Source organism: Drosophila tropicalis, unplaced genomic scaffold, assembly GCF_018151085.1.
Source record: "Drosophila tropicalis isolate 14030-0801.00 unplaced genomic scaffold, ASM1815108v1 contig_115, whole genome shotgun sequence".
Taxonomy (NCBI): domain Eukaryota; kingdom Metazoa; phylum Arthropoda; class Insecta; order Diptera; family Drosophilidae; genus Drosophila; species Drosophila tropicalis.
The window spans coordinates 196649-219065 of NW_027172519.1; the positions used below are offsets into that span (position 1 = coordinate 196649).

A 22417-nucleotide genomic window follows, 5' to 3' on the forward strand; every position below is an offset into this window, starting at 1 on the left:
AAACTGTTGCTGTGTGGGGATGAGCCAATGCCAATCGAACTTCGTATACTTATCATTCAATCAGAAAACACAATATTTGCTTATTATATTAACAGTATTGAGTGTGTTGAAGGATTTCTACCAGTTGCCTGCCAACTTTCCTACCAAGCGGCTTATAACTTATTCAAGCTCCTATTCTATACTGTAGGCTCCTTAAAGTGAGATATCTATTTTTATGTTGCCTTCGCAAGGCAGTCAAATGGCGTGGGAAGTAAAGTGAGCCTTAATGACGTAGTGAGTGGGCCCGCCCAAAGAAATATCCAATTGATATATATCCAATCGCCTTACAACTTTCCTATTTACGTAGGTCTCTCTTCCCCACTGTTCTTAGATAGAGAGATAGAGAAATTTCACTTCAAATAAATGAGAATTTAATTAGAAGCTCTTTACCACTAAGTTTTAGACTCTAAGACTATGTATATTTTGCTCCTTTCGTCATTCTAAATCAGCAAAATAATAATTCCAAAGGGTCTTAAGCGGTAGTTGAGACTTATGAATTGTCCTTTTCAATATGTCTTTCGATTTTCATTCAGATGTAGAAAGTATCTACATACATTCAATTCCGTATTTACAATTTTCATTCAACGAACTGTTGCATTGGTATACAAGATTTTCTTTTTACCTGGAATAAATTTTCTTCGCAAGTGTCAGGCCTGCTTGCCAAACTTCTTGTAACACCTGCTTGAGTTTAAATAGTTTTTCGTTCGATGTGGCAGCTCTCTGCGGGCAAGCAGTGTGCACTGCTTGCAATTCAAATTAAAGGGAACTTCTGGTTTCGCGGCACACTAACAAAGCGTTTAAACAGAGTGTTTTTGGGTAAAACTTTAATTTATGGCTAGTCTAATCAGAAATCTCTTGATATTTTTGGGATCCCAATTCAAAAATATATATGTATCTGAAAAATGCAATGTATTCATATGACAAAAAATAAATCAAAATCTACCTAATTGAAGGGTTTATATACTTGATGTGGTCGAAGATGCTTCCTTCTGTGCGTTCCACACTTCTGACTAAAAGTAATATACCCTTTTTTGGAAGGGTATTAGAATCGACAAAAACATAAGTTCTATTGAAACGAAAAGTAGGCCTTGTGTTTCTTCTGTCATTTCCATTTTCAATATCCCAGATCCGTTTCGGATTCATTTCAGTAACAAATAACAGCTCAAAGTGAACACATCTAAAATGTTTGGTAAAATAGAGTAAAGAAAACAAAATTAAATTAAAAATAAACCCAAAACCCCAAGACCAATCATGTAAGTAAGAACAATAGAAAGGATTTAATTTATTTTTCTCAAGTTTTCTCTTCTAGGACAATGCTCGAACTCAAACTAAATTGTAAACGTCTGCTCTAATCGTGGATCTCTGCCCATTCCATGGTGTTATTAACTATTTCTCAATTTCCTAAAAGGGAAGTTCCAACAGTTACTACCTTTGAATAGCATCATTTTCCTTATTCATAAATTATAATTACAATGTCGCCTTTCTTAAAGCGATTGTGTTTTATATTCCTTAATCTTAAATATCCCGCCCACCTGCAAATGCAATAGGAACTAACTAGCTATAATGGAAGTGTCTTCAATGAACGAAATGTGAAGAGTGGTTGATTTGTCCATTTCGCAGCCTTAAACCATAATCACCTGTAATGTGAAAATGTAAGATCGTCATCAGCGTTGTCTCATCGCCTTACAGGGTGGCTCTTCGTTACATCGTGGCTGCCTTGCCTCTTCTAATATAAAATAGTTCGTTCGAGATGGTCCGGCCATTCGGCGTTAAATCACACAATGTTCCTAATACATGAATTAGGAAATGCGAAACTGAAATTGCACATTACATTCCACCTGTTCATTTATGCAAATATCTGTGATGTTCTCTTCAGACATTGGCGTTCTAGGAGCATCAGACTATACTTGACCTTCGGCCACCTAACTCTAGCAGCTGTTAAACGTAGGAACTGATTAAGAGTTATGGCCTCATATTGTCTCGTGGAACAAATGTGGATCTCTGCCCATTCCATGGTCTCGTTAGCGGCTGCAACGAATTGTACTTGGCCACCGGAGCCACTTCATTAAATTTTAAGCAATCAACTCTTCTAAGGTCCTGAAAGTTGCCAAAGAGATCTTCCTGCAGGAAGATAGTCTTTCACACATTTTGAAGACGAAACTACCAACACAAACGGCCTGTTCTCTGGTGGAATGTCTACGTAAGTGGGCTGCAGTCCATTTTCCTAATTGGGTTCCATTTCAAATTTTGATTCCACAGGGAGCGGTCTGGTACAGCATCTTATCCAGCATGCCTCCACCATGGGTCCATCAGACGAGGTGCTCTGCAAGCGCTCCTACTGGATTTGAGGACCTGTCTGAACCTTAATCCAAAAAAGGTTACTAATTTGCCACAGAAGAGATCTCAATACCGTCAGACGACCGTAACTCCTTGCTTAAGCATGGAATGGAACCCAAAGAGATCCTGTTTGAATCCTAATTCTGTTGGAACAATTAAATACATTGAAAAGTATAATATTGACAATTTGCATTAATCTATTTTATGCCTCTATAGGTTTCCTTTTCTTTTCCTATATCTACCTTAGTCAAAGGATATTTAACAAGAGAAGATAAATAGGTATTAAATACCCTTTTTGCAAGGGTATAAAACGCCATAAATTCGTGTCCGCCACAGTATGTAGTTGGTCTTCGTCTTCTTGTACTGGTTTTTTGTATTGTGTTGATTGTTTTTCTGGATTTTAGAGACTTTAATCTATAAAATTTCTCTTTTCTTCGACTTTGATTAAAAGTATGACTGGCGAGTTCTTCTTCGAAGGAAATTCCAGCCTATTCATTGAATGCCAAATATCAATTTTGTTTTCAGAACCGCCTTAAGTATTGTCTTTAAACGGAGCGTGGCATTTAATTACCTTCAATATCATTATCAAATGCATGTAATTTTCTCTCCCCCATCTCAGTGTCAATTCAATCTGATCGGAAATGAATGCGTAACAAAGTTTTTCGTTGAAGAGCATGGAGGGTCAGCGAGACAATGTCGAGTATGGACATCCCTTTTATTGTTTTGCTTATTCATTAACTGGATAGCTAAGTTGGACAATGACTCGGCATGTCAACAATGACATTTGCCTTTATCGTCCAGTCAGGGTGATAATTGTGTGTGTCCCTTTTGTACCCCTTTTGTATCCCAATAAGATCGCACACACGGCTGCAGTCCGGGAGAGAGGGAACGACGCGTAGGCTTAGCCAAAAAGTCAAACATCAATAAGTGCCATGACATTTGACATTTGTAGAGGTCTCTCTCCTCTAACCATTTGGCATTTGTTATAGGTTAATGACGCCCTGCCCACACACACACATTCACACACACACACCAAAACACTTTCGTAAATGCATTGGAAGGTCTTCGGTTGCTGGCGACGATTATCTGAGAATCTGTGGGTCAAATCCTGCCTCGATGATCATTTGTGCAGATTACGATTTGGCCTACCTTTCTGCGAAAGATTGTCCCATGTTGTGATGTTGTCTTAGTGTCAAACAAATCATTTACAGATTTTTCTCGCCCTTCGTTTTTCCTCTTCGTTCCTTTTCGATTTGTGTGTTTTGTGTGTAGGTGTGAGCTGCAATTTTCTTGGGAAAATAACAACTCGGAAAATTGATGAATTTACGGTTGCTGCTAGATTGCAGGGAAAGTTAAATGATCTTTTCCTTCAGGGAGGGGATCATAAAAAATCAATAAAATACATTTTTATGAGTTGGTTTTATTTTTGTGGCGCCATCAAGAAATAAAATATAAAAATTATACAATAAACGAAATAGGCAATTTATTTGAATTTTAACATGCTAGTTTAAGTACTTAAGTAAGTATTTGCAATCCCTGCACTTTCTCAATATGTAATTGAAGAATTGCGGTCTCTCAACTCGACCGCATTTAATTTTCCTCACCAAAAGCAAAAAAAAATCATTTCATTTTCGTTAGAGTAGAGAATACCTTTTCCTGTCACTGCCCTGGAGAGAGTATATTACTTTAGTGCACAATAACCTATTATTATTTTAGACATGTACTTAAGTTCATTCTGAAAGTATTTAAAACAATTTGAATTACAAATTTTAAGGGAAATCATTTAACACTTCATTATTTAAGGGATTTAATTTACGTTTATCATATCATATATATATGAGATGAAGAGATATTTTCATCTATCTAATCATTTGAAGAAGTATATAAACTTGGATCAGAACTGTGCAACTGGAAGTATCTCCGATATACATACATATATTCTTGATCAGCTCGACGAGACGAGATCCATTTGGGATCTGGGCTTCTTGGGATCTGGGCTTCTTCTCTCTTATCAATAGTTGTCCGACAAGTTTCATTAGGATCGATGATTACGTCTTTGGGTAAGGAAAGAGTAATAAGCAACTTGCAAGGGTCTAGAAACTTGGCCCACAGCCTTCTGGCTATTTTGTTTAAGTTTCTGTAGCCAGAGGCAAGAACTACTTTTTCACTCGATTCTCGGACTCAATTATGAACTCAGGGGTTGGGGTTTCTAAGTCCTCAGCGGACTGCCGCAAACATTCGCATCAATTATTCATACGCCAACGCACTCGGCAGCAAAACCGAAATGCAGAAGAGGCCAATACAATAGCTAGGCAAGGGGGAAGCAGGCAGGAAGCCAACTAGAGACAATGCCTGCCAGTTTGGGTGAGAGCAAAGGACATGCTGGCCAAAATCCTTTTGGTAGCTTACCGCATGGCAAATTCGACGAATTTCCTGCGGTTTTGAAGCATTTCGCTTGGTTGCAACTTTGATTGCTCCAAGTGGCAGCAAAAGCCCAGCAAGGGGTAAGTACCATCAGGGCAATGGGGTGCGAGAGGTGAACGGGGTCAGGTCTAAACCGCAACAGCATTGGGCAAATTCATTTTATTGTAAAATGCCAAAAATAAAGATACGGATACGATAAAGTTTCGAATTCGAATTTGGATTTATTTTTTGTTCATTCTCTCAGTTTCGTTGTGGCAGCTGTACTTAGTTGTCTGTAGCTTCTCGTTAACATTGACATCGGATCGAATGAAAAAAAGCAGAAAAGAAAAGAAAAGAAAAAGAACATTCGCATGTCAAAAATGTCGTACGAAAAATCAAAACCAATCAACTCAAAAGTTGTCGTAGGGGGAAAGGAAGGAACGTGTAGTCTGAGGTCTGAGGCCTGGCTCTGGTGCAGGGGCAGTCTTGTGGGTCAGACGTACCAGGAACTTGGTTCTTGCTGGTTGTGGAGGGCCTCGCACAGCACCAAAATCCAAAAGCTGCAAAGCCTCCCTCATTCCACCCCCACCCCCTGGCATTGTTGCCCTACAACACACCAACACACACACACACACATCATACATCCCTCCGCACAGCTCAATAGCAAATTAGCAATTCCGATGCGGCGGACATTTTATATTGTTCATACTCATTTCTCATTCTCATTCCCATTGTTGTTGTTGTTGTTGTTATTGTTGTTATTGTTGTTGTCCAACGATCGGACGATCGCGTTTTTATTTTTATTTCAGTTTCTATTTGCTTTAAGTTATTCACTTTGCCTACGGTATGTTGTGTGTGTGTGTGTGTGTAGCTGGTCGATTTGCTGTTATCCCGACCCTATGACCTCCACACACACACACACTTTAAGCACTCGCCCCACACTCACCTCACCATGCAAATTAGAGAGTGTCACATAGAGGAAAACGTAGAAGAACCCAAAATCATATAGTCATAGAGTCAGAGTCAGAGGAGGAGGAGGAGGAGCCATTACAATGTCTAATGTCTGACGGTTTCACTTACCTCATTTGCCGGGCCCATTTGTCAGAGAGTTAAAGAGTCGTTTATGCTCTGAATGTTGGCTATCAATAATATTCCTCGAAAGGAAGAACACCAAAAAGTAAAATGAAATATAATAAAATACATATTTCAGTCATGCAAACCCAAACACAAGAATGTTTGCGTGTTTTGCATTGCTTATATGGAGTGGGAATACACATCTAAAACTATACACACACACACACACACACACACACACACACTTACGTAGTATGGGGCTTGTCATTAAGAGAAAAATTGTTATATTTATTTTAATTTGGGTGCGCTTCGGCTTGTTATTTGGTGGTTGGCTCTGGCTCTTTGGCTCTTTGGCGGGGGAGAAAGCGACCCTAAGTGAAATTACCTCATCGTGGCTTTTGGATAACTCCAAACTCCAAAAGTCCTTAAGGCTATAAATTTCAATGATGGATTATCTAGCATTTCGAGCTTATTGATTGAATATTGTGTATATCCGTGTACAGGTCTGTCTGTGTGTGTGTGTTGTTTTTTAAGTTTGTTGGCCAATTAATTTTACTTGTATACAATTTTCTTAACTTTGCAATTTATTTGAGTTTTGTTTAATGGGGCAAAGATTTTCGATTTTCAATATTCCAAGTTATTATTAAAAGTATTGAATGTTTGTTTCAAATGATGTTAGTAAGTCGTCTTGTCGATGCACCAGGTGATCCTTTAAATTTAGATGCCTTTTCTTGCTGCATTTACAAGAATATGCCATCTCACTCACTCTCCTAAGCACATAAGGAACGGCCCACTTTGGCGAGATTAGGGAGTGGCAGTTTGATTCTAATAAACTTGATAACCCTAGCAGGAGCTAGGAATAGTCTCTGATATTTAGCAGTAGCTTGATCGACGCGATTGTTGATGCTTATCAAGAATATATATACATATATCTTATGGTGTCGAAAAAGCTTTCTTCTGCCTGTTACATACACTTTAGAGGCATTAATAGAAATATGACCATTTCGTATGTTTTCCAAGCAATTTTCAAACACTTTTCTTTGGCCATCAACAAAACTCTGTAGTGTGCTCAAAAAGTGTCCGCTAAATAATTAGGAAAACTCATTTTCATATTTCAATAGTCATTAAAACCTAGTCAGGTTAGAGGTTCTTTTTGGAAAAAACATATATGTATGTAGCCCGATTTCAGTTGCTACCAAGTTCTTTCATCAGCAGACTTTAGCATTGTGATGCCATACAACTATTTACTTCATCGTTAAAACCAGTTGAGAATTGCAACCGGATAAAACGAATAAGAGAAAGCACAACTCCCGTTCTGTCACGGAGTCCCCACGCTATGGAAGTTACCATCCCAAACCGGGGAAAGAATTGGGATTAAAATTTTTTTAGTTTTTGATTCTTAAATTTGGATGAAATTAGGGACTGGGACAGGGACAGGGGCAGAGCTGAATTGCGCCTGAGACACATTCTTCTTTATTATAGATCAAGTATCGATCTTAAGTTATCTCGAATGCAATAAGTTTTTCTTACATGGCCTTATTAGATGTTAATTTAGTAACCCCTCGAATCCTTTTCTCCATCTTTGTTGGAACAGGTTACCAAATGGGATGACCTCTAGAATCGCCTCCAGTTGTTAACAATATAATTGACTTGTTAGAAACAAAACACCTAAAATAGGGAATTTTCCTGGGACCGAGTGTTTCGCAGGGGAGTTAAGGATTTGTATATCCTTACTGTGGTTTCGATCTAATCGCAACACATTTTACACGCCATAAATAAAACAGAGAATATTATGCCTTTTTGTACCGTTAGGCGCCACTTAGGATAAGGGATCAGCCAGCCCAGTCACACTTTCACTCTCTCTCTGCCTCTCTCTACGGGAATAAAACATACGTTTTCAGTAGGAGAGAATTCTAGAGAATTTTTCCTGCTTACTCCTGACACTGACATTGACACTGGCACTTGCAATTTTCTTGGAAATTAATATTTCCCATTGTAGATCGTAATCCTCGACCTTGGTAGTTGTGTGTTTTTGGTTTGGGTTTGGTTTTGGCTTTGGCTTTGGCTTTGTTTGTGGCTCATAACTCAATTAGCCTGAAAAGAACCTAAGCCTGTAGAACAGGTGAAGTAATTTATCTATTGTGGCAATTGGTTATCGACAGGTAGTTTACTTCCGTTTTCACTGGAAGCAAATGTGGCAAAGTGTGAATCGGACAGAGGGTTCACATTGGTGTAAGGATGCACGTGACCGAGTGACGAAACGGGTGGCACTTTTGGCCGGGCTGTCACGTAGGGGTTACCTAGCAAACGTGTCGTGATAGGGACGGATTCCCGTTAGCCATGTTTGATGCGAGAATGCCATCTCTTGAGATACTCCTTCATAACAATCATTTCCAATTAGCGGAAGTCTCTCCATAACAAAATCATCATCATTATGAAATCACACACACACACACATAGAACGATTTCATGCCTTTTCTTTTTCAAACAAACATTTTTATGATGTCTATAAATTTGTATTTAATAGTTCCCTCGCATCGTCTAATATAGTTAATCTTACTTCATCAAGCTTTCAACAGTTGAGCAAAGTTTTTGACTTTTTTTGTTGTTATTAGTTTATTGTCGTCAACATATTTCCCATTCAACAAACAACCAAAACCCAAGCATTTTGTGGCCCCATAAAAAATGCTAAAAAACTATGAAAGAAATTAACCAATCAATGGCTGGATTGGATTTGGGATTGGTATTGGACTTGGATTTGGATTTGAAATTGGGTGGCGCTGCGTGGGGTTCTTCAGACTGGTTTTCGATACATTTAATGGACAATGATTTTTTAATTATTGAAAAAAGAAAATATCAGTTTTATTGTCTTTTTGTGCTTGGTTTTTGTTATGAAAGCTGGTAGCCCTTTTTATCTATTTTTTTTTTTTTTTTTTTTTTGAATCTTCATGGTATATTATGTAGCAACAAAAATAAAGGGAAATTTATTACATTTTCACATTGCGCACAGGAAGTCGAAGGGGATCCATAAAAGACAACAAAAAAGAAAAGGGGGGAAAACAAGGAAAAGTAACATACATAGTTGCTGTTATTGTTCTCGACTGGGCAAACTCACAGACAGACAGACAGACAGACAGACAGACAGACATATGTATATATCAATGAAGTTGTCCTGCTTGGGATGAACGTGCGTACAGGATGCTCTTAAAAAAAGAAATCCCTTCCGTTAGCCAGCGTTTTGTTCGCCAAATGAGCTAAACTTCCGCTGTAGCACGTGTGCCAATGCCACGCCCCTCACCGAGTTCTCTCTCCCCTTTATTTTTTAACTAATGCAGTTGTTATATCTACACATACATACACACACACACACACTCAAACATGTACATTAAGTGTCTTTCTAAAGGGCTTAGGGCGTCAAGGGGGTTAATATTAGTATTAGTATTAGTATTAGTATTAGTATTAGTATTAGTATTAGTATTAGTATTAGTATTAGTATTAGTATTAGTATTAGTATTAATATTAGTATTAGTATTAGTATTAGTATTAGTATTAGTATTAGTATTAGTATTAGTATTAGTATTAGTATTAGTATTAGTATTAGTATTAGTATTAGTATTAGTATTAGTATTAGTATTAGTATTAGTATTAGTATTAGTATTAGTATTAGTATTAGTATTAGTATTAGTATTAGTATTAGTATTAGTATTAGTATTAGTATTAGTATTAGTATTAGTATTAGTATTAGTATTAGTATTAGTATTAGTATTAGTATTAGTATTAGTATTAGTATTAGTATTAGTATTAGTATTAGTATTAGTATTAGTATTAGTATTAGTATTAGTATTAGTATTAGTATTAGTATTAGTATTAGTATTAGTATTAGTATTAGTATTAGTATTAGTATTAGTATTAGTATTAGTATTAGTATTAGTATTAGTATTAGTATTAGTATTAGTATTAGTATTAGTATTAGTATTAGTATTAGTATTAGTATTAGTATTAGTATTAGTATTAGTATTAGTATTAGTATTAGTATTAGTATTAGTATTAGTATTAGTATTAGTATTAGTATTAGTATTAGTATTAGTATTAGTATTAGTATTAGTATTAGTATTAGTATTAGTATTAGTATTAGTATTAGTATTAGTATTAGTATTAGTATTAGTATTAGTATTAGTATTAGGTTACACGCCCTTGTCCATACATGCACAAACATGCACAAGCATGCACTAACATGTCGGGTGACAACTATGCTAATCGATGCTGAAACCAAACCAAACCGAGCCAAGAAGAACCCCTCACCGAGAGCTGGGCTCATGTCCAACCAAGGCGACGCCATTTGCAGTTTCACACTTTTCCATGGCTTGCAACCATTTTATATGGTCAAGCGTGCCAAATTTGTAAATGCGCCAGTGACAAGTGTAAAGTAGCCATCTAAGTTGCTGTTGCATAATGCCTTGCCTGACTGAGACGGAAACGGAGACAGAGACAGAGAAACTCTCCATAATTTGTGCAATAAATCAAACGAATTTCACCTCAAATCGATTCGGAAAACTCAAGGCGAACAACAACAATTATTAACTAAACACAAATCAAGAAAGATTCCCTCTCCAAAGAGGCCAAAACAAAACATATCAATAAAAGTCGTCACAACACGCAAACAAGCTATTGACACGCAAAAACACATTTAAAATTGATTAGCCCGGTCAAGTCGAGTCTCAAAAATTTGAACACACGAAAATAAAAATAACCAAAATTTTTCAAATCTCCTCCAACACGTAAATAGAAGTTGTCTAGACTCTTGGGCTTTCGCTATGATATGGTGTGACATTTGCCCTCAGGGCCAACCAATCTCTTCTCTGTGTCGCGTGCTATCGAAACAAAAACAACAACAACAGCAACAACAACAACAACAACAACAACCAGCGAAGTAGCAACAGGAACAACAAAGGTAATAAACAAAATTATGTTTATTTAGCTCCCAACGATTTTGGTATACATATTAGTTAAAACGTAAGGCGATAAAGAAATTTAGAAACCTAATAACTATTACCCTAACGAAGAGTATACACATTTCGATAGGACTTTGGAATGTTAGTGTTGGATAGTTCCAAAAACGGACTTTTCGATGATTCGACGGGAAATTCAAGCTTTAGTTTAGAATGAATTATCTCTAACTAATTCTCATTCAGTTGGCTTCAACTTGGATTCAAATTGAAAGTTATACAGTTTATCTTAGTTTTAGTAGACCTTTTCTAAGGGTCCGTTTAAAATTTGTCCTTTTGGGGCTTAAAACCCTTAACAGTTAGAGATCCGCCCACAAAATTTAGGGTACCTCATCTCAATATGTAGACCAACTCAACGCTAAAAACAAACATTTAAAAACTTTTCACTAACATTAAGGTCAAAAAGAAAGTATGTCTTTAATTTTTTGCAGCCACTGTATGTAGTTGGTATTATTATCTCTCAGTTTTTGATTCTATCTTTCGATTTTTCAGAAGGGTTTTCCCTGATGTCCCTTTTGCTGTTTCCAGTTGTGCAGAAGGTTGACTAACTAAAAGCTAAATAGGAAATTAACCTAACATAAGCTTCGATTAAAGTAAGTGGAACGTTTTTTTAAACTTAAGTTATCTCACTTCAAATACTTAGATTATAATAATTATTTAGTACAGGATTTACATAGTTGTAAACTAATAGCCTAACTCTTTTAACATTAGCTTGGGATTCTATACGAAAATATTTACTTTACTTCTCTCTTGGGAGACAAAAATCCAGCTATACTTAATATTTAAATTAAGAATTATTTAATGTCGCTTACAAATCGCTCGACGTAGTGCATAATATTGTTATTTCTGATTTGATTTTGGTTAGAGCATTTCCTCGACTTGGAAAACTCTGAACTGATAAGGTAAACTTCCAAGGTAAACTTCCAAGTCTCTTGCCCAAGGCTAAAAAGAAAGAGAATGATTCTGAAAGCGTTCAGTCTGCTGGGTTCGATTGATCCCTTCACTCTCAATTTCTGGCAGTCGGATGGAGAAGATGGTGGAGGTGTGCGGTGGAGGCATCTCTGGCATAAGGCAAAAGGCATAATTATTGGGTCAGCGTGCGTCGTCGTCGTCGTGGTCGATGTGGAAGTCATCTTCTTCGTCTGCATAACGGACAGAAACTAATTTCTGTTCGATTTGAGACAGGCCTCTACATACTTTGCCTTGGCCTGGCCTCTTGAGGGCAATTTCCAGTAAAATGAGCGCGAGCTTAACATTTTTTTACTTTTTTTTTTTTTTTTTTTTTTTGGCATTTTGATGATTTATGAGGCATTGATCAAAAATGAATTTGATGGATTTTTATATATAGGGGATGGAATGAAATGAAATGGGATGTAGCATTACCTCAAGGGCTTTCCAAAAACTGCTTAAACCAATTTGAGAGAACAGCTAACCGAAAGACTGAAAGATTTCAAAACTCGCTGAAGCTTAATTAAACGGAATCCTTTCCTTTCCATTCCTTTCCTTGGCCACTCTTTCTCTCTCGCTCGCTCAGGGTCTTCCTGTCTCCTGGCAACTCTGTCTTCAATGGTGGTGGTCGTCGCCCTAGAGAGACGATAAACGCGTACAATTGTTTGCACTTAAGATTTTTACACATGATTCAAAAGAGCAGGGCAGACCAGACCAGAGACCAGAGAAGACCCGAACAGAGCAGACCCAGAGACACCCAAGCAGTGGCAAGAAGCTGTTGCAAAAGTCCTGAAACTTATGTCTCTGCATATGTTGAAATCAATGCTCCAAGTCTTCCATCACACACACACACACACACACACACACAGAGAGAAACTTGTGTTGTTCTATCAGATGCAATATTTGCTAACGAATAAATTGGCATTTCACAAGGTGCTGCTGCTACTTCTGACAGACAGGCAACTGCAGGAAGCAAACCAGTTGTCTGCCACATCTTCTGGTTGCCTGCCAGCCAGCCAGCCAGCCAGTCAGCCAGTCAGCCTGCTCGGCATTGCAATCATTTTTGTTGAATCTAAAATTGACGCATCGCGGCTATGACTTCGTCATTCAGCTCTAAGGTAAGCTGGCCAGGTACGTAGCAGCAACTACCGTGTTACGCCAACAAGGCTAAAATGGCCAGCGCGTCGCGCATTTTTCGACGACATCTGAATCTGATTAGGAGCCGGAGACAGAAAACTTCTTGAGGGCCAACTCGTCGTCCATGGTTTGACGTTGACGTGTGTGCAACAGCCTCCAACAGCCTCCAACAACAATCCACAACAGTCCACAGCAATGCAATTCACAAGAATATCGTCAGAGACTAGGGTGGATCGATCCCTATCATGTTAGCACTTGTACCGTGGTTTAATTTATCTCAAGTTACTTTAACGGTCTCAAATGGTCTTAGAGCAAAGGTTCCCCTACTATACTTACATATGTGTATTTCCTTTGGGCAATCTTTTGCATCGTCTCTTGAAAATTTGGGTAATACTTTCTTTGATCAGGCCTGAAATCGAGGTATGGAAGGCATTAAGGTATCTTAACCAGAAATCATAAGTAGTGTATTCCTTGGTCTGGTTGATCAACTCTCTTAGGTGTCTTAAGTGTCTTGATTCCATTACACTGTTCATTGTAGAGTTTTTGGGTTTGGATGGGCAACATCTCTTACTTGGAAACTGTCTTCTATACCCCCCCACATCATGAAAAAAAGGAATCAATATTTTTGCTGAACATAAATTCCAAGTCATTGTCATCATATAATATGTTGTTTCCCTTCTTTATTTTGAATTCATTTGTTTGTCTGTTTTTGTGTTTGTTTTTTTTTGTTTACTTCTTCTTCGTCTGTTGGTTAGTAACAAAAATTATTTAAAGTAGTCACTGGACTTGCTTGGGCCTCTCTTTGTGGCATTTTGGTTTTGTTTTGGTTTTTCACGTTTTGCACTTTGCATAAATTCGGGTGGAACCCGAATCGATGCTTGAATCCTTTGGGGCATAATAATCGTGTCCTTGTATAACAAAAGCAATTGCTACTGTTTGTCGCATGGTCAACGTTGTCGTCATTATGTGACATATATCATGTCCGACGAGGCGTAGCTTAAGACCATAGAACGAGTATGAAAACAACAGACAATTGCCACGCCTCTGATGCCCAGACTAAACGCCCCCGCCTTGTGCGCTTGCGCGCCGACAACGACAAGCGAACGCTACGCTACCAGCAAGAGAAAGAGACGGAATGAAGGATAAATTTGCATAAAATTATGCAAAATCATGCAATGCGCTTAGTGTTCAAATTCAGTCTGCGCCTTACTGAGTGCGCGTCGTTTTGCTTTTATGAATGGAATCGCACTGAGCAGCATGAAGATGAGGATGAGGATGAGGATGAGGATGAGGATGAGGATGAGGATGAGGATGAGGTTGTGGCTGTGGCTGTGGATGTAGATGAGGTTGAGAATGCTGGTGATGGCATCGAGCGACATTTTTGCTGATGCTGCAACTTGTTGCCGCTGTTGTACATTAATGAAATTTGTTAGTATCACGAATTTTATGCATGTTGAGTGTATTCCCTCTTACCATATCTGCTTCTCATTTTCATAGCTTCGTTCTTAATATACATTCTGTAGAAACTGCTCATTCCCGATCATTTTGGATGTAAATTTTGATTAGATTTATCCATTTAGGGCTTGGATTAAGAACTTGGATTAAGATTATAATATAGAATACAGAAACAATCACTAAGACTTATGAATAATATTCTTGGTCCTTTTCTTCCTCTAAAACCCATGCGATAACTTCCATAAATACATAGGCGGATCTAGGGCTGTAAAATGAAGTAAATTTGCCCCTTTAAGTATGCAATATGCAATATGAAATTCATTGTTTTCGTATGCTTTGCTATTCAAAGACGCTCCATCAACAATGTTTGTTACAGTGCATTCCAAAAGTTCTTTGCATGCTTCAAAAGACGCATTCCTGGGCTGCTTATTGCATACTTTAAGGGTAGGGTAAGGGTACAGTGTTCCCTATCTGAAAACTGATATAGTGATCCTGTCAGACAGACAGTCAATGTAGCCTCGGCATGTCCAAAGAATTATTTCCTTGGTTCTAGTTACTCTCGTTTAATTTTCCTCAAGAAAGGCCACCACGTCAATCAAAGTTTTTGTTGGAATGTTCGCACCAACGCAATTTTATCGCAATTTTCAACATATCGATCTAATGAAATAACGAAATAAAGAGGGAAAGATAGGGATAGATAAATGGAGAGACACAGAGAGAGAGAGAGAGAGGGAGAGTTGAGGCAACTAAAGTGGGCAAGTATTTAGCCAAACGACGATGCGTATCAACTGGGAACAGCGCTTTGGGATGCCCGGTGTGTCTGGGATGAATTTGTGGATGTGGATGCCAGTCTTTGGGGTGTTTCTGTCTCCATCAATGGTTTAAATGCCGCTTGAATTTCTTTTTTTTTTTTTTTTTTGGCTTATCGTTTTACCCACAACAACAACTGCTGTTTGGTTATATCTTTGCTTCAATCATACACACACACATACACTCCCGCACACATACATACATATATTCAGGGGGATAGACGAAGAAGAAAAGATACAGATACTCAGATACGGATACACACAATGCGTAGAGTTCGTATTTCTATCTTGTGCCATGTAATTTATGACAATTTATGCAGCGTTAATGTCGCTTGTTGGTCGCTCGCCTCTCGTTGATCGATGTCTGTCACTTTGATCGCATTCTACGGATGCTGAACTGACTGCTTATATAAACTGTCAGTCAGTCTCTTCAGTCAGACTGAGACTCAGACTCAGACTCAGACTCAGACCCAGACCCGAGATTGTTATCAAGCGAGGTAGCCTCTTCACCTCTGCCTTCTATCGAGCAATCCCAAGGGAGGGGAACAATTCTGTTACTTTATTTGGAACCGCAATCCAAGTTGTTTCTCTGTTCTTCTCATTTCTTATTTTATTTCTGTTGCATTTTAATTGATCTTTCTCGCTTTTTTGCATGAGTTTTGCATTGATATACTAGAGCAGAGCTTACGTTTGCCTAAAGAGGCCAATCGAACCCATGTTTTATGGATGTCAAAAGTAACAACAACAACAACAACAACAACAACACAACACAACACCAGCAGCAACAACAATACTCACTACACACATTGCTACATATTCTAAGTGATCGGCCATTGCGCAAACTATGTACATGATATAGATATATAGATAGGAGGGAGTAAGTGGAACCACAGTAAATGCGTCAATCAGCAGGCCCAAATCAAATTCAAATCAAACTGCCAATGCCAAAATGAAAATCATGTGGGGTATACACACATACACACACACACATATTGTTGTGCTGATGGGGTTGGGATTGAGAGAATGACTGATTGTATTTCTTACTTTGGTGTCGCCAGCAACCCAACGGGGTGTGCCCTTGAAATCTAACAAAATGCTAAATAAATTTCAATCTGGAAAAAATATGTAGATAAAATTGCTTACAATTGAAATTTGTACTGTTTAAGAAATCAAGAATTTTGTGTAAAGAATTTTGACGAAGTTAACTTTTATCGACATCGAAGAGAAAAAGAAGTCTCTGACTAAGTTTATATCCTTTCCGTTTCTTTCGTGTTTGCAATGTACTTAAGAAGTTCTTTCATCCTTTCATCTTCCATCAAATCCTAGAGAGAGAGAGAGAGAGAGAGAGAGGGAGACATGACTGGTTCTAATCGGCAATTGATGCTGATTAAAAATACAGTCGGTTCCTGAATTAACGAATACAATTCGTTTTAGCATTTAAACGACTTTTCCCATGCGAAAAAATAGTAAATTTATTACATGTTTCAATTTGAACTTTTGTTGAAGGAAAGAAAACAACATAAAATGCATCAAAACTTTTGAAGAACTCCAAATTTCAGTTCATGTTCATGTAAAATGAAACTTATAATGCTTTTCAAGGAATCAAATACACATCTCATCACTTGATTAGGACACTTCCAACGTATGTTTTTCATTCTACAGCGCTCCCCAAAAAATGAAGCTAGCGATCCATATACTTTTTATTTTTTAATTAAAAGTTTGATAAGTTAATAACAAAAAATTGTTTTTACCAAAATATGTTCATCGAATTGTGAAACTCAAATTGTATGTCACTTGAATAGGACAGCTCAACAAAAATACATTTTAAAGTTGTTTTAATGTTGTAACTTAATCATAACTTCGTTTACAATACAAAAAGTTTGCAGGCTGTCCTATTCAAGCGATGCGGAGTGTATGTATGGGATGGAAGAAGCAGCCTGTCACACTAGACAGCTTTATAAGGTATATTCGGGATTTTCCCTGTGGTTTTCGTTATCCAAATGTAGGGCGTTCGTTAGCCGAGGTCCCGCTATCTCTACATCCTATTGGGTTGGTTCTCTCATAATGAAAGAGTATATTCATTTTGGTCAGAAGTGTGCAAAGCATAGAAGGAAGCATCTCCCACCATATAAAACGATTTTCTTCTCTTGCTAAATATCCTTTGACTAAGGTAGATATAAAGTTTTTTATTCTTTAGTGCATAATTTGAAATAAAAAAAAAAAAAAAAACCGCATTCTAAAATGTTAATATTCTGACAATTTTCCCAATTAAAATGATAAGCCTAATTTTCGTTGGTTTTATAAATATTTTTATGATGTTAAGTTAATATTGAGTTAGATTCTATTACATCTAACTTCTTAAATAAATAAATAAATAAATTATCATTATGAAATGCAAAACTGAAATTGCACATTACTTTTCCGACAGCCGAAAAATATTCCTATAAAATTTTTAATCAACGTAAAATTTTTTCCCGTCATTTAAAAACTTCTCGTAAAACATTATTTTTCAAAAATAAAATTTCGTCTTAAGTACGAGTCTGGTCCATGGATACGAGTCTGGTCCCTACTCGGGAGCCAGCTACGAGTCTATCATACGTGTCTCTATGTCGTGGTGTGGCATTACCATGATCCTTCAAATACGCATGGGAGATTCTTTCTTTAACCACTAGTATACCATGAAACTAATTACACAGGAGCTTCGATTTAAAGTTATAATTTGTTTATTGATCACTTGAATGTACTTCTGGTTCCGAGGCCAGAATAAGACTAAAACTACTCCAGAGATCGGGGACTTAAATATAACTTTTAATGAAAAGGGGTATACCACTACCCGGAACTCTTTCAACAGTTTCTGGTATTGCGTCTCGTTTTGCTGCATCATAGTTGGTCGGTGTGCAGGGCATGGAAACGCGTGTGCTAACTTATATAATACATTCATTTATCTGCTGGGGTGTCACAGAAACCTCTCATTTCCAAACGAAATGGTGGTGTCACAGATTTTTTTGGAACTTTTTTGGACTCACTGGTACCGAATGGCAAATTAGCAGAAATGATTACCAATTTGGATGGTTGCTAAAGACAATAGGATTGCGCAATGCATAAATATATAAATCGTTATTGGATTCTACGTTTTTGTAAGTAAAAATATATAAAGCATGTTCCATAAGATCAAGAAAAAGTTGGCGAAATCGCTAAACTATTTATTATTATATCCCGCGGAATATAGTTGTTTAATTGACAATCCCATTGCTTACATTTGAAATTGTATTAAAATTGACAAAAATGTAAATTAATCTTTGGATCAACGACTACTATCTTTTTTTACGAATCTTTGAAAAGAATTGCGCGTTGGCAAAAAAAAATTTATTAATTTCTTTGATCATTTATCTATATTTTTGTTTTGTTTTCTCAATCAGCTTTCAAATTAACCTTTCAATCAATTAAAATCAAATTTTTCAAAACGCAGCATAAAGTTTAACAATTCGAAGGGCCACTGTCAGTACAGAGTGGTCTACTTGGACATACAAACGTACAGGTTCCAGCAGGTTGGTAGGCGCTTTGAGAGGCAATCTTTGACAAAATTTAAGCTCTGCAGGTAAACTTTTGCATACATTTTTTCAATTTTGTTTCTTTCTGCTTTTTTTTTTGGCTATTAATTGTTTACATTTTTGCTGTGAATAGCACATGTTTTTCTGTGAATGACAAATGTCAATCGAACCGTCCATAAAGGAAAGTCTCGTTAGGATGGTGAAATAAATGGTCAAATTTGGGCACGGTAAAACCTCATGCACTATCCCACAAAGAGATAGTGGATGGTCCTCAGTGGGAATTGGGCTTTTGAAGGTGTTCAATATGAACATATCTTTTGTTGGGGTGTATCTGAGTCATCATTACAATGGTCACATGACAACTAAACACTTCTCAATTGATCTTCTAATTAAAACTCTCCTTCCTAATTAAAAGCGGCATTTCCAATGCCAATGCATCCCAGCAGTCTACGCGATTTCATAACGCTCTTCCCTATTTGTAACTTTCTCCATCTGGATTGTCAAATACCCAGATAGTATTTCCATTTGTATTTTTTTTTGTCTGGTTTAAATTTAAATTGTGATGTGGGAGAAGGTGCTTTTGGCGTGGGCTTTATCGGTCATTCCAAGGAAAAGCTTTGCCAAATTCTGCAACGCGGTTTTGTGTACGTTTCAAACAAAGCTAATTTTCAAATTACACAAACTACAACACATTTTCCCCGACTAAAATTAATATAATGAGAGCTATTAACTGTCCTTCAATTGAAACGCTTTCGCCTACGCCTGGATTATTGGCTAAGAGATTCGGATGAGCTTCAAGGTGGATAAAGTGTCCAATGGACTATACAATTCATAAATCATTTAAAAAGTACTTGGCTTTTAACGGAAGGTACTACTGTATGCTGGTTTTTTTTTTTTTTTTTTTTTTTTTTGATAAACCAAAAGTTTTTTACTCTTGAGTGCTTAATTTGAAATAAAAAAAAAAAAAAAAACCAAAAAAGGCATTCTAAAATGTTAATATTCTGCCAATTTTCCCAATTAAAATGATAAGCCTAATTTTCGGTGGTTTTATAAATATTTTTATGATGTTAAGTTAATCTTGAGTTAGATTCTATTACATCTAACTTCTTAAATTAATCAATAAATAAATTATCATTGTGAAATGCAAAACTGAAATTGCACTTTAAATACTTTAAATAAAATTTCCAATGTAACTTGGAGCATTGATTAAGTTGTTGTCCAAGCAGAAGGAACTGACTGAATGGAAAAACCTGTGAGTCGTCCCCGTATTTATAACATTTTCGATACAAATTTCTCGATGCCTACTTTATGAAAATGCAAATTTTCAGTACTGTGCAACACTGACATTTATAAACAAATAATACGAGTAACTTTTCAGAAAATATTAAAAGCCGACCTCTTAAAAAATTGATTTTGAAGTAAATATTTACTTAACAGTGTTGAAAAGCGGGAAAATGAGCTGGAGCTAGATTTTAGTGTTGGCAAAGGGTATTTTTATAAATTATGGTGCTGCCAGTCTGTTGTGTTGTATATGTATGTATTCTGAACAGAGTTTCAGTTTCACAGTGCAATTTAACAATTTAATGTGTTTCAATAGCGATTTATAGATTTCATTTTCATGTAAATTTCTATGTGACATTTGTTGTATTTATAATAAATTATTGTCTACTGACAGAAAAACTTAATCTTTTAGCAAGAGTCTAATAATATGGCAAGGGACAACAATTTGTTTGGGGAGTCAACTATGTATACACTCTAACAACAAATTGTAAGAACTCGTTGTCAGTTAAACTTGGAAATCTCGGCTGGAGATCTGAGCTCAGCACATGCAACAAATTACTGCTCTAAAAGGCCGAGGCAACTGTCCTGCTCAGACTTTTGTTTGTCAAAGCCACAGTAAAGACTACTTCACGGAAGGCATGTTGAAAGGGTCAGCAATAAGCATTATGAGTATCCGCACTTGTCCCATGTTTCTACTCATCATAGTAAATTGAGCGACTACCTTCAAGCAGTTTAGGGAAAAGGAGAATCGGAAAAACAAATTTGTGAGTCTGTCCCTTTTCAATCTACTTAATTTAAAGATGTTCATCCTTTTAAAAGATTTTGTTAACATTATTATCATTAGTATGTCTTGTCCATAAATGAGTTTAAACAGTTGTCCGAGAAGGCTAAAGTGCCCAATCGTAAATGCGTGAGACTTTTCAAAGCTTTCGCTTAAAACACCAGGAAAATGACATTTAACTTTCTGGACCGCCCCAATAAAACGCGGAGCTAAAAGAGTGAGAATACGTCGAAGTGGCAGGGCGTGGCAGGGGTGGCACAATGATCTCTGCAGTCGGATTTTTCAAAATGTCCACCATATATGGACAGTGACTCAATTAGCCAGTTAGCCAGTGGCTATTTTATATTAGAAGAGGCAAGGCAGCCACCCTGTAAGGCGATGAGACAACGCTGATGACGATCTTAAGGCTGCGAAATGGCCAAATCAACCACTCTTCACATTTCGTTCATTGAAGACACTTCCATTATAGCTAGTTAGTTCCTATTGCAGTTGCAGGTGGGCGGGATATTTAAGATTAAGGAATATAAAACACAATCGCTTTAAGAAAGGCGACATTGTAATTATAATTTATGAATAAGGAAAATGATGCTATTCAAATTGAGTTTTTTAAAAATAAGTAAAATGTTATGCGAGAAGTTTTTAAATAAGGAAAAGTTCATTTTAAAAAAGCTTATTTTAAACCTTTTAAAGAATAAGGAAAAACTGATTCAGTTGTTGTCCAAGCAGAAGGAAGTAACTGAATGAGAAAACCTGTGAGTCGTCCCCGTATTTATACAGTTTTCGATAGAAATTTCTCGATGCCTACTTGATGAAAATGAAAACAGTGCTGTGTAATAGGAGTATTCAGTACTGTGCAACATTGACATTTCTATCGATAACTAGTACGTAGAAATCAACGGGAAACGATTTGAATGTTGGAACTGAAACACTGAACATCCAGACACCAAATCTATTACTTCTATAGCCAAGATAATATGAGTAACTTTTCAGGAAATATTAAAAGCCGACCTCTTGATTGATTTTGAAGTAAATATTTACTTAACAGTGTTCAAAAGCGGAAAAATGGGCTGAAGCTAGATTTCAGTGTTGGCAAACGGTATTTTTTATGAATTATGGTGTTGCCAGTCTGCTGTTTTGTTTAGCGCGTTGTTTGACCGCTCTGGTAGCCAAATATATTACTCTGAATTATAAAATCGAGGAATATGTATTCTGAATTATATTTCTAAAATAAAAAATCCGCGTGTCACAGTTTTTGTTGCCATACTCCTCCGAAACGGCTTGACCGATTTTAATGAAATTTTTTGTACCTATCCGGTATATATGAGAATCGGCCATTATTTATTTTTCATCCCTCTAAATGCTAGGGGTAGTTCAACCCTAGAAAAAGGGTATATTAATTTTGGTCAGAAGTGTGCAACGCATAGAACGAAACATGTCCGAACATACAAACGAAGGAGTAACAAAAGAAGTTAGCCCTGGCCTTCTGGTTTTATATATGTAATTCTTAGCCACAGGTTGATTTTCTTTTGAAATTCGTTATGTTAAACTTAAAAGAATTCGCTGTAAGAATTTTGTATATTAAATGTCCAACATAAG

The 22417-nt window shown here is 36.8% G+C and overlaps 1 long non-coding RNA gene across 1 annotated transcript; it reads left to right on the forward strand.

The window, feature by feature from the left end:
- Positions 1-1192: 1192 nt before the first annotated feature.
- On the forward strand, positions 1193-2562 carry LOC137574890 (uncharacterized). The gene is made up of 3 exons (XR_011032061.1): positions 1193-1292; positions 1349-2239; positions 2299-2562. It is a non-coding gene; the product is annotated as an uncharacterized lncRNA (long non-coding RNA).
- The last annotated feature ends 19855 nt before the right edge of the window (positions 2563-22417 follow it).